The sequence below is a fragment of the Schistocerca gregaria genome, unplaced genomic scaffold (genome assembly GCF_023897955.1).
Source record: "Schistocerca gregaria isolate iqSchGreg1 unplaced genomic scaffold, iqSchGreg1.2 ptg000198l, whole genome shotgun sequence".
In the NCBI taxonomy this organism is placed as follows: Eukaryota; Metazoa; Arthropoda; class Insecta; order Orthoptera; family Acrididae; genus Schistocerca; species Schistocerca gregaria.
The window spans coordinates 10878734-10900231 of NW_026061736.1; the positions used below are offsets into that span (position 1 = coordinate 10878734).

The 21498-nt window shown below is 41.6% G+C and overlaps 1 non-coding gene across 1 annotated transcript; it reads right to left on the reverse strand.

Moving 5' to 3' along the window:
* Positions 1 to 20887: 20887 nt before the first annotated feature.
* Positions 20888 to 20962, reverse strand: Trnat-ugu (transfer RNA threonine (anticodon UGU)). The gene has a single exon. It is a non-coding gene; the product is annotated as a tRNA-Thr (tRNA).
* Positions 20963 to 21498: the final 536 nt, after the last annotated feature.

Sequence of the window (21498 nt, forward strand, 5' to 3'; positions counted from 1 at the left end):
ATGCTATGAAAGCGAAAACATGGTTAAAAAAAAAGCAAAAAAAATCACACGGCAGAGATGAGGTTCCTAAGAAATTCGAAGAGCTGCACAACAAGAAATGATTAGGAATGAAGATACTAGAGAAAAATTAAGTATTTTCAACAGAAACTAAAAAATTCAAAAATATCGTGAAGACTGGTGAGAATGCTACGTCCCAGACTTCCCCAAAATATTATGAACTACAAACGGAATGGAAGACGTGATATTGAAAGGCCTCGGACGTGGGAGCAATTTCGTTTGAGAGACTATCCCGCACGGCGACTACTGAAGTACTTATACATTATAGAATTCTTAAGTTATACAAGCAAAATAAGTAAGTTTTAATGTAGTTTACGTTCACTGATGCAAAAAAAATTTTTTCTTGCTTTTTAAAGTGGGCTATGTTCTTTCTCAGAGTTCAAACTGTCTCCATACCAAATTTGAACAATATCTGTTAAGCGGTTTGGACTCGAAAACGAAACAGACTGTGTTACAAAGCAGAAAAGCAACTGAGAGAAAGAAGCGGCGTCGGTTTCTGCAGGAGGCGGACATCATTTTGTAGGACAATGTTCGGGCACGCTCGGTTCAAGTCGTGACTGATTTGATCGGTATATGGGGATGGGGAGCGCCGCATCACGCACCACACTCATCTACATCTACATTTATACTCCGCAAGCCACCCAACGGTGTGTGGCGGAGGGCACTTTACGTGCCACTGTCATTACCTCCCTTTCCTGTTCCAGTCGCGTATGGTTCGCGGGAGGAAAGACTGTCTGAAAGCCCCTGTGCTCTCTCTAATCTCTCTAATTTTACATTCGTAATCTCCTCGGGAGGTATAAGTAGGGGGAAGCAATATATTCGATACCTCATCCAGAAACGCACCCTCTCGAAATCTGGCGAGCAAGCTACACCGCGATGAAGAGCGGCTCTCTTGCAGAGTCTGGCACTTGAGTTTGTCAAACATCTCCGTAACGCTATCACGGTTACCAAATAACCCTGTGACGAAACGCGCCGCTCTTCTTTGAATCTTCTCTATCTCCTCCGCAAACCCGATCTGGTACGGATCCCACACCGATGAGCAATACTCAAGTATAGGTCCAACGAGTGTTTTGTAAGCCACCTCCTTTGTTGATGAACTACAGTTTCTAAGGACTCTCGCAATGGATCTCAACCTGGTACGCGCCTTACCAACAGTTAATTTTATATGATCATTCCACTTCAAAAAGTTCCGCACGCATACTCCGAGATATTTTACAGAAGTAACTGATACCAGTGTTTGATCCGCTATCATATAATCATACAATAAAGGATCCTTCTTTCTATGTATTCGCAATACATTACATTTGTATATGTTAAGGGTCAGTTGCCACTCCCTGCACCAAGGGCCTATCCGCTGCAGATCTTCCGGCATTTCGCTACAATTTTCTAATGCTGCAACTTCTGTGTATGCTACAGAATCATCCGCGAAAAACCGCATGGAACTTCCGACACTATCTACTACCTCATTTATATATATTGTGAAATGTAATGGTCCCATAACACTCCCTTGTGGCACGCCAGAAATTATTTTAACGTCTGTAGACGTCTCTCCAGTGATAACAACATGCTGTGTTCTGTTTGTTAAAACTCTTCAATCCAGCCACAGAGCTGGTCTGATATTCCGTGGGCTCTTACTATACTTATCAGGCGACAGTGCGGAACTGAATCTAACGCCTTCCGGAAGTCGAGAAAAATAGCATCTACCTGGGAGCCTGTATCTAATATTTTCTGGGTCTCATGAACAAATAAAGTGAGTTGGGTCTCACACGATGGATGTTTCCGGAATCCGTGTTGATTCCTACAGAGTAGATTCTGGGTTTCCAAAAACTACATGATACTCGAGCAAAAAACATGTTCTAAAATTCTACAACAGATCGACGTCAGAGATATAGGTCTATAGTTTTGCGCATCTGCTCTACGACCCTTCTTGAAGACTCGGACTACCTGTGCTCTTTTCCAATCATTTGGAGCCTTCCGTTCCCCTAGAGACTGGCGGTACACGGCTGTTAGAAGGGAGGGCAAGTTCTTTCTCGTACTGTGTAGAATCGAATTGGTACCCCGTCAGGTCAAGTGGACTTTCCTCTGTTGAGTGATTCCAGTTGCTTTTCTACTCCTAGGACACTTATTTCGATGTCAGCCATTTTCTCGTTTGTGCTAGGATTTAGAGAAGGAACTGCAGTGCGGTCTTCCTCTATGAAACATCTTTGGAAAAAGGTGTTTAGTATTTCAGCTTTACGCCTGTCATCCTCTGTTTCAATGCCATCATCACCCCGGAGTGTCTGGACATGCTGTTTCCAACCACTTACTGATTTAACGTGAGACCAGAACTTTCTAGGATATTCTGTCAAGTCGGTACATAGAATTTTACTTTCGAATTCACTGAACGCTTCACGCATAGCCCTCCTTACGCTAACTTTGACATCGTTTAGCTTCTGTTTGTCTGAGAGGTTTTGGCTGCGTTTATACTTGGAGTGAAGCTGTCTTTGCTTTCGCAGTAGTTTCCTAACTTTGTTGTTGAACCACGGTGGGTTTATCCCGTCCCTCACAGTTTTACTCTACACGTACCTGTCTAAAACGCATTTTACGATTGCCTTGAACTTTTTCCATAAATACGCAACATTGTCAGTGTCAGAACAGAAATTTTCGTTTTGATCTGTTAGGTAGACTGAAATCTGCCTTCTATTACTCTTGCTAAACACGTAAACCTTCCTCCCTCTTTTTATATTCCTATTAACTTCCATATTCAGGGATGTTGCAACAGCCTTATGATCACTGATTCCCTGTTCTGCACAAACAGAGTCGAAAAGTTCGGGTCTGTTTGTTATCAGTAGGTCCAAGATGTTATCTCCACGAGTCGGTTCTCTGTTTAATTGCTCGAGGTAATTTTCCGATAGCGCACTCAGTATAATGTCACTCGATGCTCTGTCCCTACGACCCATCCTAAACATCTGAGTGTCCCAGTCTATATCTGGTAAATTGAAATCTCAACCTAAGACTATAACTTGCTGAGAAAATTGATGTGAAATGTATTCCAAATTTTCTCTCAGTTGTTCTGCCACTAATGCTGCTGGATCGGGAGGTCGGTAAAAGGAGCCAATTATTAACCTAGCTCGGCTGTTGCGTGTAACCTCCACCCATAATAATTCACAGGAACTATCCACTTCTAATTCACTACAGGATAAACTTCTACTAACAGCGACTAACTCTCCACCACCGGTTGCATGCAATCTATCCTTTCTACCTGTCTGTACCTTTGTAAAAATTTCGGCAGAATTTCTCTCTGGTTTCAGCCAGCTTTCTGTACCTATAACGATTTCAGCTTCGGTACTTTCTATCAGCGCTTGAAGTTCCGGTACTTTACCAACGCAGCTTCGACAGTTTACCATTACAATACCGATTGCTGCTTGGTCCCCTCATGTCCTGCTTTGCCCCGAACTCGTTGAGGCTGCCGCCCTTTTTGTACTTGCCCAATGCCATCTAACCTAAAAAACCGCCCAGCCCACGCCACACAACCCCTGCTACCCGTGTAGCCGCTTGTTGCGTGTAGTTGACTCCTGACCTATCCAGCGGAACCCGAAACCCCACCACCCTATGGCTCAAGTCTAGGAATCTGCAGCCCACACGGTCGCAGAACAATCTCAGCCTCTGATTCAGACCCTTTACTCAGCTCTTTACCAAAGGTCAGCAGTCAGTCCTATCGACGATGCTGCAGATGGTGAGCTCTGCTTTCATCCGGCTAGCGAGACTGGCAGTCTTCACCAAATCAGATAGCCAGGGAGGGTTTCCTCCGATCCATAGCGACACACATCATTGGTGCCGACATGAGCGACCACCTGCAAATGGGTGCAACCTGTACCCTTCATGGCATCCGGAAGGACCCTTTCCACATCTGGAATGACCCACCCCGGTATGCACACGGATTGCACATTGGTTTTCTTCGCCTCTCTTGCTGCCATATCCTTAAGGGGCCCCATTACGCGCCTGACGTTGGAGCTCCCAACTACCAGTAAGACCACCCTCTGCGACTGCTCGGATCTTGCAGACTGAGGGGCAACCCCTGGAACAGGACAAGCAGCCACGTCAGGCCGAAGATCAGTATCAGCCAGAGACAACCCCGGACTTGCGCCCTTCTGAGCTCAGCTTGATTCCTGACGTGAAGGTAGCGTTCTCGCTTTCCGCGTCTGGGTTCCGGGGTTCGATTCACGGCGGGGTCAGGGATTTTGTCTGCCTCGTGATGGCTGGGTGTTGTGTGATGTCCTTAGGTTAGTTAGGTTTAAGTAGTTCTAAGTTCTAGGGGACTGATGACGATAGATGTTAAGACCCATAGTGCTCAGAGTCATTTGAACCATTTGTCGAACTTTGGGGTATTCGGTTCGGAGCTGTTATGGAGATACGTCAGACAATAGACCGCTCCATTCGAACTACCTATACAACTGCCGTATTTAGGGGTATCTTGCTCTTTCGACATCACTGGCGATGGCTTATATACATGAGCTGTTCAAAAAATATCCGACCTTTTTTAATTGTTGAAATCAACAATGGTATCAGGGCGCGCATGCGCTCATGTTTTCAGGCATATTTAGCACACATACCTGATTTTCTCCACTACTTTGGAACGCTTGCAAGTGGTACACGTTGGATTTAGTATTCTGAGCAAAATGACGTCTTTACATCACATTTGGCTCCAAGCTTGGCAATTCTCAAGTTGAAACCATCGTGTGTTTGTGGACAAAGTAATGGGTACTGCAGGGCTAAAGGAGTGGTACAACTATTTCAAAGGTAGCCGCTAATCAATGAAGACAGAAGCCAGTTAAGGTACGCCCGCAATATCCGCAAATCAGGTCGTTACTGATCCCGCAATATTGCTGGCGAAGCAGAATGGACGAATCACTATCAGAGAAGTTGCAGTCTAATCTAAAAGCCGTAAAGTCAACTAAATAACTAGGTGTTACAATAACTAACGTCCGCCCGCAGTAGCTGAGTGGTCAGCACGACAGACTGTCAATCCTAAAAGACCGGGTTAGATTCCCGGCTGGGTCGGAGATTTTCTCCGCTCAGGGACTGGGTGTTGTGTTGTACTAATCATCATTTCATCCCCATCGACGCGCAAGTCGCCGAAGTGGCGTCAAATCGAAAGACTTGCACCAGGCGAACGATCTACCCGATGGGAGGCCCTCGTCACACGCCATTATTATTATACAATAACGAACAACTTAAATTGGAAAGAACACATAGAAAATGTTGCAGTTAAGGCTAACCGAAGACTGCGTTTTATTGGCACGACACTTAGAAAACGTAACAGACCTACAAAGGAGACTGCCTACACTACGCTTCTCCGTCCTCTTTTAGAATACTGCTGGAAGATGTGGGATCCTTACAAGATAGGACTTACGGAGTAGATCGAAAAAGTCCAAAGAAAGGCAGCACGTTTTCTATTATCGCGAAATAGGAGAGAGTGTGTCACACAAATGATACTGGATTTGGGCTGGACATCATTAAAAGAAAAGCGTTTTTCGTTGCGACAGTATCTTCTCACGAAATTCCAATCACCAACTTTTTCCTCCGAATGCGAAAATATTTTGTTGACACCGACCTACGTAGGTAGAAACGACCACAACGATAAAATAAGGGAAGTCAGAGCTCGTATGGAAAGACACAGGTGATCATTCTTTCCGGGTGCTATGCGAGATTGGAATAATAGAGACTTGTGAAGGTGGTTCGATGAACAATCTGCCATGCACTTAAATTTGACTTGCAGAGTATCCATGTAGATGCAAGTATAGGTGGTCACATTTTTACTATCCCCTGTATGTGCATATCGCTTCACACGACCTTTGTTACCTCAATGTCGATATCGGCATCATTTTCGAAATATGTGAGCTTACTTATATTATCTGTAATGTTAACATACAACAGGAACAATAAGGCTCCCAACACACTTCCCTCTGGCACAAGTGGTTACTTTTACACGTATAGATGAACTCTCCATTTAGGATGAGATGATGTGTCCCCCCTACAAAAATATTTTATTGGCCGTACTTTATACGATGCAGGCAAACGGTCAACTACAATTGTTGTTTACTGTGCGGTAACCTCTAGCGTATCAGAAGCGGTGTAGGAAAATGTTTTCAAATGAGTATACGCACTCGTATTTCGGCAGGTGCACAGTTTTGCCATTTCAATTTTTGCACGTTTTTACAGATACCGTTTCGAAAATTTCGAGCAAAACAAATCGAAATCTTTATTACATCACGAAACAATGAAGAAGCAAATGCGGCTTTGTTCGCAAGCCCGAAGCTTTATCTGGTACAAGAATCATTGATTTTAATAAAGTAGCTGTCGATAGGTTTTTTTCGTTGCTAACAAATGTAACTGACAATCACAAACTAATGACTTCTCAAATAACTAATTGTGATGAAACAGGCGTCTCGGTTAATGCTAAAAACCAATCGAACATCGCAGCTTGCAAAGGGAACCGTCCAGTGCGATCGTTAACCTCTGCAGAAAGGGGCGAAACTGCAACCATCCTCATTAGTACGTCAGCAAGCGGAGCTGACATTCCTCCTACGATTATTTTTCCACTAAAGAAGAAGCAGAAAGAATTTGAGTTAGGACTGACAGCAGGAGGTTGCGCTGAGGTCCACAGCACCGCATGGATGGCCACAGAGTCATTCTTTGTATGGTTTCCACAATTAGTGGTATTCTCTAAGACATCAAAGCACGTCCCAGTTCTCCTTATATCAGATGGCCACTCAGCTCATACCACGAACAATGACGTTATGGACTACGCGAGGGAGAGTGGCGTTTCTTCACCACCACATTACTCTCACAGACTTCAGCCGCTTGATGTTTGTTTTATAAATCCTCGTTATAGTGATCAGCTTCGAAAATGGCTGCGAAGCCACGCAGGGAAAGTCGTAACTATCTTTCAAATTTCAACGCTTTTTGGTTCAGCTTTCGTCTAAAGCGCAACAATGAAAACCGCTATTAAAGGTTTCGAAGCTACTGCAATATGGCCCACGGACCCATCCATATTCAAGACGCACACTTCCTATCGGCACACACAACTGACAGCGGACGTGATAGGCCGTCAGATGAAGGGGTTATTATATCTGAACAATTGGAATTGCCTTCACCTAGCACACCAGCTGAAAAAGACGACTCAAACGGGCTGGATAATCAAGGGGACGAGGTTTCAGCGAATTGTTACAATGAACTGCCGCCTAAGAATAACAAAGTTATTGGGGCTAATTGTTCTAATCTTGGGTGCTCTTGGATGACAACTGACAACACAACCTCCTCATTTCATATTTCACCTGAGATTCTGATTTTCTTGTCAAAAGTTAACGAAAGCAAGAAAAGAGCGAGACTGAAAAGGGGGAACAACGTTGTTTTAACTGATTCGCCGTACAAAAAAGAGTTAAAAGTCATTAATGGGAGAAATAGAAAAAAGAACTTTGACAAAGAAGAAAGAGCAAACAGAAAACTTTTTGCGAAAGAGAATAAAATTAAGAACTCAAAAACGAGAGAAAGAGCCTGAAGATAAATGGAAGAAAGGAGTAAGAATACTATACTAACGAGAGTGATTATGAGGTAAGTTCTGACTGTCAGTGTGTATATTGTGGTGGGTTATATTCAAAATCAGTTGGAGGTTGGGTCGCTTGTTCCACGTGCAAAAAATGGACACACGATTCTTGTGCAGGAATAGATAGCGAAGATGATGAGTGTCTCCCCGTGTGTGAATTTTGTAAACAGCCTCAAGAAAAGGATACGATACATGAAAACTGTAGTTTGACATTAATACTCACTTTAAACTAAAAAAAATACCGAGCAAGCCAATATTTTCTGCATTTCCGATAATTTTATACGTTTTTGTAATCACTTGTATTTACCACCCCATTCTGCCGCGTGCAAATGATATAAATTTCTGTTTTTGAGTGAGAAAATATTGTTGTTTTATTTTATGGCAATGTTCTTGTATTTTTGTGATTAATACATCATAATGTGTTCATATAAAGATTTGTAATTCTCTTATTTATCAATTTTGTACATTTAATCAAAGTTTTCAACTGTGTACCCCATTATACCTTGGATACCGCAACGTGTCGGATAAGAAAGATAAAAATACAATCACTACTCGTTTCTTCAACGACAATTTAAGCTGTGTTCTGTGGTTCCACCCAGAGTTCATAGCGATATATTCCGAAAAAAATCATAGTTAACGAACATTATAAATTGATCTAGAAACGAAGGCAATCACAGTTAACATTTAATAAGGCCACTGGTATCCTTCGAAATGCAACTAATCAAAGTAATGCAGAACGTCGTGGGTCACAGCGGATGGGTGGAATCGAAATATGACATTTACCCACGATCGCTTCTTTTTGTCAATTTGTGCCATTAATTTCTCTACTCCCTAATCTGATTTCGTATCTCCCCATCAGCTATTCGATCAAAACTTTTTTAGCATTCTTCTACACCACCACATTACGGAAGTTTCTAGTCGTCTCCTGTTTGGGGAACCAGGCATGTTAACTGCTGATTCGCAATATATTTATTCCGAAAGGCAAAAGGAACCCCGAAAACAATGAAAATAATTTTGTTTATTGGTGACTGTACCAGTTTGATTTACACTTAGTGCGAATATGAAAGTATTTTATTCCAAATCCTTATTTGAAGGTACTAAAATGTCGGTTTAAATGGCAGCTTGCTATGTAAGACATGCCCACTTGTTTCTCTGTGCCATCTCTTCTTTGAGATGATAAGCCTAGGGACATTTTACCCGTAGTTTTTGAGCTTTCACCTATTGAATACATTTTTTCTTGTCTCGTAGTCAGTTGTTTGCTACAGTAATAACGTTTCTGAACAAAACAAATGCCAAGATCTACCCACAAAGTTTTCGAGAGAAGTTCTAGAAGACTTGCAAGAAATAAAAAAGTAAATATCATGAAACAAATGTTATGTTTTTGTACAGCATGCATACTATTGGAAAGTGAAAGAAACTATGAATTTAAATGAGTGCATGTACGACGTTAAGTGCAATGCAACTTTAAATTTTCCGTAACTTTTCTAACTAAATGTACCTTTCCTCTCAAACCATTTATCCCAGAACCATGGAATTCTAACGGTCAGTTTTCTTACTCGAGGGCATGAAGAGTCGAGGGATATGAAAGGGAAGCAGTGGTTGGGAAGGGAGTGAGACAGGGTTGTAGCCTATCTCCGATGTTATTCAATCTGTTTGCTGAGCAAGCAGTAAAGAAAACAAAAGAAAACTTCGGAGTAGGAATTAAAAACCATGGAGAAGTTGTATTATAATGAACACTATGGTCTTTATATTTTTGAAATTTGCCTGCAAAACCTCTCTTTCAAAATTTTTCTAAAAATTTCAGTATTAATATATTATTCATGAAAAATTGTCAGCTTGTTGGAAAACAGTGGAAATGCATGTAAGTAATGTTTTGTGTTTTACCGTTAATATAACACAACTTAGAATAAGGATCATATAAATAGATCAGTTAACATGGTGGAGATGGAAGATACGTTCTCACCGTGAATATTGTGTTTAAAAACAAATGAATATTTTCAAATCAACAGCTCATTTCATGAAGTCATAACTAGAAGTGAATAATCTCCACAAAAATTGGTAAGTTAATTACTTTGGTGCAAGAAAGTCTCCATCATTAAGGAGAACGATGTTTTCAATAACTTGCCGGCAGCCATAAAAAGCTTTACTACTGACAGATTTCAGTTTACGAGGAGCCTAAAGGATTTCTTGCTAACCATCTCTTCCGACACCATTAATGAATTGAATTATTTATTAGAACTAGCACTAGAGAGAGAGAGAGAGAGAGAGAGAGAGAGAGAGAGAGAGAGAGAGAGAGAGAGAGAGAGAGAGAGAGAGAGAGAGAGGGGGGGGGGGTCAAATAATACGTGTACAATCAGAAGTGTGACTAAATTTTCATTCCTCGTTCATGATCAGTCCATTTGCGGTCTGTGGATAGTAAATTAGCATATTATTTTCCCATTGAGTATCTCCCCATTATGGATCAATTTCAATGGAAAGTACATATAATCTAACCCTCTTGTCTGCCCCACTTCTGTTGAAGGTTACACATCACACAAATACCTTGTTGTTGTTGTTGTTGTCTTCAGTCCACAGACTGGTTTGATGTAGCTCTCCATGCTACTGTATCGTCTGGAAGCTTCATCTCCCAGTACCCACTGCAACCTACATCCTTGTGAATCTGCTTAGTGTATTCATCTCCTGGACTCCCTCCTCGATTTTTACCCTCCACGCTGCCCTCCAATATTAAATTCGTGATCCCTTAATGCCTCAGAACGTGTCCTACCATCCGACCCCATCTTCTAGTCAAGTTGTGCCACAAAGTTCTCTTCTCCCGTATCCTATTCAATACCTCCACATTAGTAATGTGATCTACCCATCTAATCTTCAGCATTCTTCTGTAGCACCACATTTCGAAAGCTTCTATTCTCTTCATGTTCAAACTATTTATTGTCCATTATTCACCTCCATACGTGGCTACACTGCATACAAATACTCGGAGAAAAGACTTCCTGATACCTAAAGCTATACTCGATGTTAGCAAATTTTTCTTCTTTAGAAACACTTTTCTTACCATTGACAGTCTACATTTTATATCCTCTCTACTTCGACCGTCATCAGTTATTTTGCTCCCTAAATAGCAAAACTCCTTTACTACTTTAAATGTCTCATTTCCTAATCTAATTCCCTCAGCATCACCCACCCTAATTCGATTACATTCCATTATCCTCGTTTTGCTTTTATTGATGCTGATCTTATATCATCCCTTCAGGACACTTCATTCTGTTCAGCTACTCTTCTAGGTTCTTTGCTGTCTCTGAATTACAAAGTCATCGGCAAACCTCAAGGTTTTAGTTTCTTATCCATGGATTTTAATTTCTACTCAGAATTTTTCTTTTGTTTCCTTTACTGCTTGCTCAATAAACAGATTGAATAACATTGGGAATAGTCTACAACCCTGTCTCATTCCCTACCCAACCACTGCTTCAATTTCATATCCCTTGACTCTTATAACTGCCACCTGCTTTCTGTACAAATTGTAAATTGAATTCGCTCCCTGTATTTTACCCCTGCCACCTTCAGAATTTGAAAGAGAGTATTCCAGTCAACATTGTCAAAAGATTTCTCTAAGTCTACAAATGTTAGAAACGTAGGTTTGCCTTTCCTTAATCTACTTAATAAGGTAAGTCGTAGGGTCAGTATTGCCTCACATGATCCAGTATTTCTACGGAATCCTAACTGGTCTTCCCTGAGGTCGGCTTCTACCATTTTTTCCATTCGTCTGTAAAGAATTTGCGTTAGTATTTTGCAGCTGTGACTTATTAAACTGATAGTTCGCTAATTTTCACATCTGTCATCACCTGCTTTCTTTGAAATTGGAATTATTTCATTCTTCTTGAAGTCTGACGGTATTTCGGCTGTCTCATGCATCTTGCTCATCAGACAGTAACGTTCTGTCAGAGTTGGGTCTCCCAAGGCTGTCAGTAGTTCTAATGGAATGTTGCCTACTCCCGGGATCTTGTTTCGATTAAGGTCTTTCAGTGCTCTGTCAAACTCTTCACGCAGTATGTCATCTCCCATTTCATCTTCATCTACATCCTCTTCCATTTCCATTATATTGTCCTGAAGTACACTGCCCTTGTATAGATCCTCTATATACACCTTCCACCTTTCTGCATTCCCTTCTTTGCTGATAACAGGGTTTCCATCTGAGCTCTTGATATGCATACAAGTGAATCTCGTTTCTCTAAAGGTCTCTTTAATTTTCCTGTAGGCAGTATCTATCTTACCCCTAGTGATATGCGCCTCTACATCCTTACGTTTGTCCTCTAGATATCCCTGCTTAGCCATTTTGCACTTCCTGTCGATCTCATTTTGAGACATTAGTATTTCTTTTTGCCGGCTTAATTTACTGCATTTTTGTATTTTCTCCTTTCATAAATTAAATTCAATATATCTTCTGTTACCCTCTTTCTCTGCGCATGTCAAGTTCCGTAGGCCCAAATTGAGGAGCAAATCTTCAAGGTCATGGAACGTGTCAGTATCTACATCTACATCCGTACTCCGCAAGCCGCCTAACGGTGTGTGGCGGAGGGTACCCTGAGTACCTCTATCCGTTCTCCCTTCTATTCCAGTCTCGTATTGTACGTGGAAAGAAGGATTCTCGGTATGCTTCTGTGTGGGCTCTAATCTCTCTGATTTTATCCTCGTGGTCTCTTCGCGAAATATAAGTAGGAGGCAGCAATACACTGTTTGACTCTTCGGTGAAGGTATGTTCTCGAAACTTCAACAAAAGCCCATGCAAAGCTACGGAGCGTCTCTCCTGCAGAGTCTTCCACTGTAGGTTATCTATCATCTCCGTAACGCTTTCGCGATTACTAAATGATCCTGCAACGAAGCGCGCTGCTCTCCGTTGGATCTTCTCTATCTCTTCTATCAAACCTATCTGGTGTGGATCCCACACTGCTGAGCAGTATTCAAGCAGTGGGCGAACAAGCGTACTGCAACCTACTTCCTTTGTTGTCGGATTGCATTTCCTTAGGATTCTTCCAATGAATCTCAGTCTGGCATCTGCTTTACCGACGATCAACTTTATATGAACATTCCATTTTAAATCACTCCTAATGCGTACTCCCAGATAATTTATGGAATTAACTGCTTCCAGTTGCTGACCTGCTATTTTGTAGCTAAATGATAAGGGACCTATCTTTCTATACATTCGCATCACATTACACTTGTCTACATTGAGATTCAATTGCCATTCCGTGCACCATGCGTCAGTTCGCTGCAGCTCCTCCTGCATATCAGTACAATTTTCCATTGTTGCAACCTCTCGATACACCACAGCATCATCTGCAAAAAGCCTCAGAGACTTTCCGATGTCATCCACCAGGTCATTTATGAATATTGTGAATAGCAACGGTCCTATGACACTCCCCTGCGGCACACCTGAAATCACTCTTACTTCGGAAGACTTCTCTCCATTGAGAATGACATGCTGCGTTCTGTTATCTAGGAACTCCTCGATCCAAGCACACAACTGATCTGATAGTCCGTATGCTCTTACTTTGTTCATTAAACGACTGTGGGGAACTGTGTCAAACGCCTTGCGGAAGTCAAGAAACACGGCATCTACTTGTGAACCCGTGTCTAAGGCCCTCTGAGTCTCGTGGACGAATAGCGCGAGCTGGGTTTCACACGGCCGTCTTTTTCGAAACCCATGCTGATTCCTACAGAGTAGATTTCTAGTCTCCAGAAAAGGCATTATACTCGAACATAATACGTGTTCCAAAATTCTACAACTGATCGACGTTAGAGATATAGGTCTATAGTTCTGCACATCCGTTCGACGTCCCTTCTTGAAAACGGGGATGACCTGTGCCCTTTTCCAATCCTTTGGAACGCTTCGCTCTTCTAGAGACCTACGGTACACCGCTGCAAGAAGGGGGCAAGTTCCTTCGCGTATTCTGTGTAAAATCAAACTGGTATCCCATCAGGACCAGAGGCCTTTCCTCTTTTGAGCGATTTTAATTGTTTCTCTATCCCTCTGTCGTCTATTTCGATATCTACCATTTTGTCAACTGTGCGACTTCAAGAGAAGGAAGCACAGTGCAGTCTTCCTCTGTGAAACAGCTTTGGAAGAAGACATTTAGTATTTCGGCCTTTAGTCTGTCATCCTCTGTTTCAGTACCATTTTGGTCACAGAGTGTCTGGACATTTTGTTTTGATCCACCTACCGCTTTGACATAGGACCAAAATTTCTTAGGATTTTCTGCCAAGTCAGTACATAGAACTTTACTTTCGAATTCATTGAAAGCCTCTCGCATAGCCCTCCTTACACTACATTTCGCTTCGCGTAATTTTTGTTTGTCTGCAAGGCTTTGGCTGTGTTTATGTTTGCTGTGAAGTTCCCTTTGCTTCCGCAGCAGTTTTCTAACTCTGTTGTTGTACCACGGTGGCTCTTTTCCATTTCTTACGATCTTCCTTGGCACATACTCATCTAACGCATATTGTTCGATGGTTTTGAACTTTGTCCACTGACCCTCAACACTATCTGTACTTGAGACAAAACTTTTGTGTTGAGCCGTCAGGTACTCTGTAATCTGCTTTTTGTCACTTTTGCTAAACAGAAAAATCTTATTACCTTTTTAATATTTCTATTTACGGCTGAAATCGTCGATGCAGTAACCGCTTTATGATCGCTGATTCCCTGTTCTGCATTAACTGATTCAAATAGTTCGGGTCTGTTTGTCACCAGAAGGTCTAATATATTATCGCCACGAGTCGGTTCTCTGTTTAACTGCTCAAGGTAGTTTTCAGATAAAGCACTTAAAAATATTTCAATGGATTCTTTGTCCCTGCCACCCGTTATGAACGTTTGAGTCTCCCAGTCTATATCCAGCTAAATTAAAATCTCCTCCCAGAACTATAACATTTCCCTAAGGGGCTCCATCACTAGCCTAACGTTGGAGCTCCCAATAACTAATAAACCCCTCCCCCCGTGTGCCTGCTCGGACCTTGCTGAAGGAGCAGCCACATGTCCATTCACAGGCAGAGCGGGCGATGCCACACGGCCAGCCTCCACATTGACCCTCCGCCTCGTGCGCCGCGAACGCCACTGAACCCGCCACTCCCCTTGGGGAGAGGGTGGCCCAACCGCGCCCAGTACCCGCGAAGATCTCTCGACAGCAGGGACAGTGGGTGAAGCATCTAATACCTGGGGTGCACCATGCGACGCACCAGACTACCCACTGCCGCTACACTCCGAGGCAGCAGCCTGAAGACGGCTGACCGCGGCCATCAACACGCTCAGCTGTTCGCGAAGAGTGGCCAGCGTCCGTACACAGCAGTCACACATCCTATCCATCCTAAGGAATCAATTTACCGAAGAGACTTAATCAACTTTTAAGTAGACTGCTAATTCACTAAAGGCGATTGATTACTGACTAAACTGTGATTGCTAACCACTTCTTGTGGAAAACAATGAAAATAGCACTACCTGTCTCTGGACTGTATTCAAAACAAACACTAGCACTACTGGCACTATGGCTGACTACAAGGACTCTCTCTGACTGTATTCAAAACAAACACGAAATCTATGTAACACTATTATTAGCACTCGACAATTAAAGCTTCCTAAAAGCAAAAACACACGGAAGAAGAAGTGACAAGTAAGAAAAATAGAGTTAATACTTAAATTAAGGTAGCTCGCTGCACAGCAGACGTGAAGCAGACGGCGGTTAGGGCGACACATGAACTTACAACAGAAAAGTAATAACAGATAGAAATACATGTTCATGAACCTGAGAGAAAATCAGTCCATAAGTTTAAGCAAACGCTATCAGCAGTACAATGAGAATCAGCTTAATTTTTCAATTAACTCCTCGACAGAATAAAAGGAGTGACCCATGAGGAAACACTCCAGTTTCGATTTGAAAGCGCGTGGATTACTGCTAAGATTTTTGAATTCGAGTGGCAGCTTATTGAAAATGGATGCAGCAGTATACTCACACATTTTTGCACAAGAGTTAAGGAAGTCCGATCCAAATGGAGGTTTGATTTCTCCCGAGTATTAACCGAGTGAAAGCTGCTAATTGTTGGAAATAAACTAATATTGGTAACAAGAAACGACAATAAGGAATATACATATTGAGAGGCCAAGGTCAAAATACCCAGACTCCCTGAACAGAAGTCGACAAGAGGTTCGTGAACTCACACCACTTTTTGCCCGAACCTCCAGTTTCTGAGCCAAAAATATCCTTCTAGAATGGGAAGAGTTACCCAAAAACATAATACCATACGACATAAGTGAATGGAAATAAGCAAAGTAGACTAATTTACTTGTCGAAGTATCACTCACTTTCGGCACCGTTCCAATAGTGAAAATGGCAGTATTAAGTCTTTGAACAAGATTCTGAACGTGGGCTTTCCACGACATCTTACTATTTATGTGAACACCTAGGAATGTGAACCGTTCAGTTTCACCAATCATATGCCCATGCTGTGAAATTAAAACGTCAGGTTTTGTTGAATTGTGTGTTAGAAAATGTAAAAACTGAAGCTTACTGTGATTTAACGTTAGTTTATTTTCTACAAGCCATGGACTGAGGTCATGTACTGCACTACTTGAAACGGAGTCAATGTTGCACCCAACATCCTTTACTACCAAGCTAGTGTCATCAGCAAACAGAAATATTTTAGAGTTACCCGTAATACTTGAGGGCATATCATTTATATAAATAAGGAACTGGAGCGGCCCCAACACTGATCCCTGAGGAACCCCCTCCCCCTTGACAGTACACCACTCAGATCCCTCATCACACTGTATTACTTTCCCCCATTCCCGTAGATCGTTCCCTAATGATCTTCCTGAAACACTCTACGACTTCTGATTCTGTCAGTTCTTTCAGGTCCCATCTCCTTAAATTCCCACCTTTTTCCAGTTTCTTCAGTTTAATCTACAGTTCATAATCAATATATTGTGATCAGAGTCCACATTTGCCCCTGGAAATGTCTTACAATTTAAAATCTGGTTCCTAAATCTCTGTCTTACCATTATATAATATATATGAAATATTGCAGTATCTCCAGGTCTCTTCCACGTATACAATTTTCTTTCATGATTTTTGAACCAAGTGTTAGCTATGATTAAGTTATGCTCTGGGCAAAAACCTACCAGGCGGCTTCCTCTTTCATTTTTTACCCCCATTCCATATTCACCTACTACGTTTCCTTTTCTTCCATTTCCTACTGTCGAATTCCAGTCACCCATTAATATTAAATTTTCATCTCCCATCACTATCCGAATGATTTCTTTTATCTCATCACACATTTCATCAATTTCTTCATCATCTGCGGACTACTTTTACGACTTTGGTAGGCGTGGGATTCGTGGCTATCTTGGCCACAACAATGCGTTCACTATGCTGTTTGTAGTAGCTTACCCGCATTCCTATTTTTATTAATTATTAGACCTACTTATGCATTAGCTTCATATTAGCCTTCCTAATACTAAAATCTATATCCGATGTTAACAATGACGCCGGTGGATGGACTATCAGGAAATTACTGACCGTCGAGAAAGTCACAAATATAACCGACAAGCTAATGGGCCCTTCACAGGAAAAGGTTTTTTGCCAGAAAACGGGGAAAATTGAAACCCAGCAAATGAGTAAAAAAATGTATATTCACTGACAAAAAAAATAGTGTACGCACACAACTTACACAACAATAGTCTGGGATTACTCTATTACGTAATACAGTTTTTGTGATTGTATCTTGCAGCTTTAGTTATTTTTAATTAAAAGAGGCTTTAAAAGGACAGAAAGAACGTGTTGGACTACGCTACAGATCGTTCTGTTAGCACAGTCTTTACTTTGTAATCACTTTCGTTGACTTCGGCAACTCTCAACAGAAATCTCCAACCTAACCGAGACAATGTGCTACGATACAGCCGAGATCATGACAAGAGAATGGGCTACATCACACTCGAAGTAAATGTATATAGGTAAGGATCCCCATGACCTGTATACGTCTGTTATAAAAAATCTCCAAGCCACTCTCCTCAAATAGACCGCAATCTTCTCTTGACCTTCAACTGTTACTATTTCAGAATTAAAAACCAGATTCAAAGAAAATTTGGCTACAAGGCACAAAACTAGAAAATAAAAAATAATAAAAGTGAGAACGTGAAACATGTTAGCAATAACCATAAACAGGAGATTTACAGAAAATATAATTGAGAAAGGAAATCATTAATATTATCGACCGTTTAGGAACTCTAGGCTACGAAATGGATAAAACCACATATCGAATAAGTGGTGGAAGAGTTAGTGTGTTTTAAGATTAAATCCAAACAAGAATTAGAGAAAAATATATCGAAGCAAGGCCTCTATTACGAAAAATTGCTAAATCTCGAGACAAATTGTGTCCTTCTGTATTAGATGAAATGTTTTGGCCCCTAGTACGGATGAAACAGTATCTGCAGTATCAACAGGAACTTCGGACATGTGTTTCATATTTCATCCAAGCCTGCAGTCTATAAATATTTAAACAAAATACTAAAACAAAATACCACTACAGGGGAATTACTTACGAAGTAGTTCTTGGTAAAGAAACACAGGACACAATTACGTATGTAGGCTTAATACGAACTACAACTGTGTTTATAAATCGCTATAGTTGCCTTGGACTAACGACGAGCAAATATCAATATAACCTGTACGCTTTTCAAAGCTGTTATCCATGAAAAAGCCAAACTACGTATCGTGAACAAAATACAATTTAACACCGAAACAATGACATTAGCTGACAATGGGCACAGACTTTAGTCAATGGGCACTGTTGAAAATTTGTGCCAGACCAGGATTAGCACCCGAGTCCCCTGGTTACGAGGGAGAGGCAATGATCACTGTGTCCGAATTACACAGTGGTCAACAGAATAGCACGAACTGCCCGAGCATGCCGTTCTTTGGATCCTAATTCTTAATTTCTCCATAGACTGCTAATGCACTGCTCCTTGAACATAATCCTCCTCCCTTTAATTATACAGTACATGGCCAAAAAAACAGACACCGAATATATGCAAACTTGGCCTTACGAACATTGCAGACGTCGTCTATGTAACACACGTCAAACTTCAAAGAATTTACCAATTCGTTGCATTGTTTACTATAGACCACAAATCAAGTAACGTAAAAAAAGCACTGCGTCTATTGAGATCATGATTCAGAGTTAAAAAAAACTAATAAGTCGCCTACATATTACAGTTGCTGCCGAAAGAGGAAAACCATTATTTTCCCACAAAAGGAAATATAGTTAAAATTACGCTTCTATTTCGGTTAGTTTATGCGGTTACTAAAATTTGCAGTGAAAGTTACATAGTGGACTCTACCCTCCCCCCACCAGAAACGTAGTTATCGTGGCTGTTGTGAGACTTTTGTACACAGTTAGAGAAAGTGTGTTAAATGTGGCGCGGACGGAAACGCTAGGCTACGCTACAGGGCAATCTGCTCGCACAACGTTTAGTCGGCATTCATAATCGTTGGCGTAAACAACTCTCAATCAAATTACCACCTTCCAACCTAACTTAGATCTCGGGCTACACTACCAATCGGCCTGTCATCACAACCAAAAAATCATTGAGGGGGGTGGGGGGATTTCCTGTAGCTCTCTCTAATGTATCTCTAGGCAAAACTGCCAGTTTTGTCAGACTCAACAGCAAGATTTACCAATGGTAAACACTTTTGAGACGGCTCGTAATTTTAGAATAGTCCTCTTCGTCTTACTTGGCATAAATTGTTCGCTGGCGTCCCAGCAGCTAGCTCCCTCAGTGTCTGCTTCTGCCATCGCACCACGCTAGTCTGCTGTTGTCCTAGCAGACCGAACGCACCGCACATCCGATACCTTCGGAACCACTCACTGGCCAGTTAGCAACTGAGCGGAACACTGTTTACATCGTGAAAGGAAAACTATGCAAAGATGTACACTTAAATGGCACGACTGAGTAGCACACACACAGTAATATCTGAGGAATGTCCTTCGACACGCGCAGAACGAAAGTCTTCTCGCGAACGTACAGCGTCTCTGAAAAAAAATCTCGTGAGTATATTCCGGCGTTACGGCCAGGTTCTCATACAAATGAGCAAAAAAGGGTACATTTGAAATTCTTTTTGAGACAATGAAAATACATTCGAAAGATCTGTTTGGGAATTACGAGTGATAATACTATGAGCTTAAATTTAGATTTTCAATAAAAAATGGCGCCCGTAATTATGATTTGATCAAGGGCCTGCGAGACTGGAGTACGCAGAGCGCGTGCAGTGTGGCACCTCATATGTTACCTGAATTCAAAAATGGGTAACATCAGTTGATACTACATTATTCCTCTGAAATTGAAAATGGATAACATCAATCGATAAAACATAAAATTTATGGGAGCGTATACCTAACCGCAATGAAACAACCTTAAATTTAACGATACAGTGCTAATTCGAACTTTGAGTTTGATTTTTGAGGGTTTGTTTCACTCCTTATGCCTACACAAAAATTAGTTAATATTAACAAATGTCATATTATAGCTATAAGTTCCTAAGAAAAGTGTTTACTTTTAGGGATCAGAGGTAGATGTTAAGAGAACGAACCACTTTTAATTTATGCTGCATGCCGTTCTGAGAAAATAGTTACCCGAAAAAAATGTGTTCAAAGTTTAGGGAAAACATTTAGTTATATTATTACTTCGATTTGCATGAACTGAGTGTTACATATATATTTTTAATGTCGCTGAAAACGAATCTGAAGTCAGATTTTCAATATTCAAAACAGCTAATCCAATACGGAGGGCAACCGATTATGTTTTGACCAATTTTTACCAAAAATGTATTTTCGTTATTTACGTTTAGTCTGCAAGTCAAGGAGTATTTATGAACCCTTCCTCTACCTCTGATTGTTCCTAGACAGCAACTTCCTGTTCTTCTTGGCAGGAAAAGCCGATCTGTCAAAGCTGGATATGCAGCACTCGGCAGCCTGCACTTGATATTCGTCCGTATTTTCGGTGAGTATGTTTGCATGCATTCTGCAGTATGAATCATTTTGAGCACGTGCGACACGGGACGAGTTATCATCTACATCTATATGGATACCCTGCAAAACACATTTAAGTGCCTGGCAAAGGGTTCATCGAATCACCTTCACAACTGATAATTAATTGAAACCCTCAGCTGCCGACAGGTGTTGTTGATATACTTCGATGGGGACAGCTGAAAAGTGTGCCCCTACTGGGACTCGAACCCAGAATCTCCTGCTTACAAGGCAGACGCTCAATCCATCTGAGCCATCGAGGGCACACATGAACAGCACGACTGCAGGAATTTATCCCTCGCACGCTTCCCGTGAGACTCACATCCCCAACCGTCCACAATCCGCATACGTAATGTACTTAATAGGTATTTGTCCATCCACTCATTACTGGCTCACACTAAGGTGACGATTCCCGTAAGAGTTCCGGCAACCTGTGCGCATTCTCACAGACGAAGGTCAATGGCTGGGTAACGTTTAACCATAGATATGAAGATAGTAACTGCTCTCGAAAGAACAGGTGCCACTGACGACCTTGCAACTCTTCTAGAATACATGATAAACCGGCCGATGTGGCCGAGCGGTTGTAGGCGCTTCAGTCGGGAGCCACGCGAGCGCTACGGTCGCAGGTTCAAATCCTGCCTCGAGCATGGGTGTGTGTGATGTCCTTAATTTAGTAAGGTTTAAGTCGTTCTAAGTTCTAGGAAACTGATGACCTCAGATGTTAAGTCCCAAAGTGCTCAGAGCCATTTGAACCATCAGTCCCTATGTTTACACACTACTTACAGTAACTTATGCTAAGG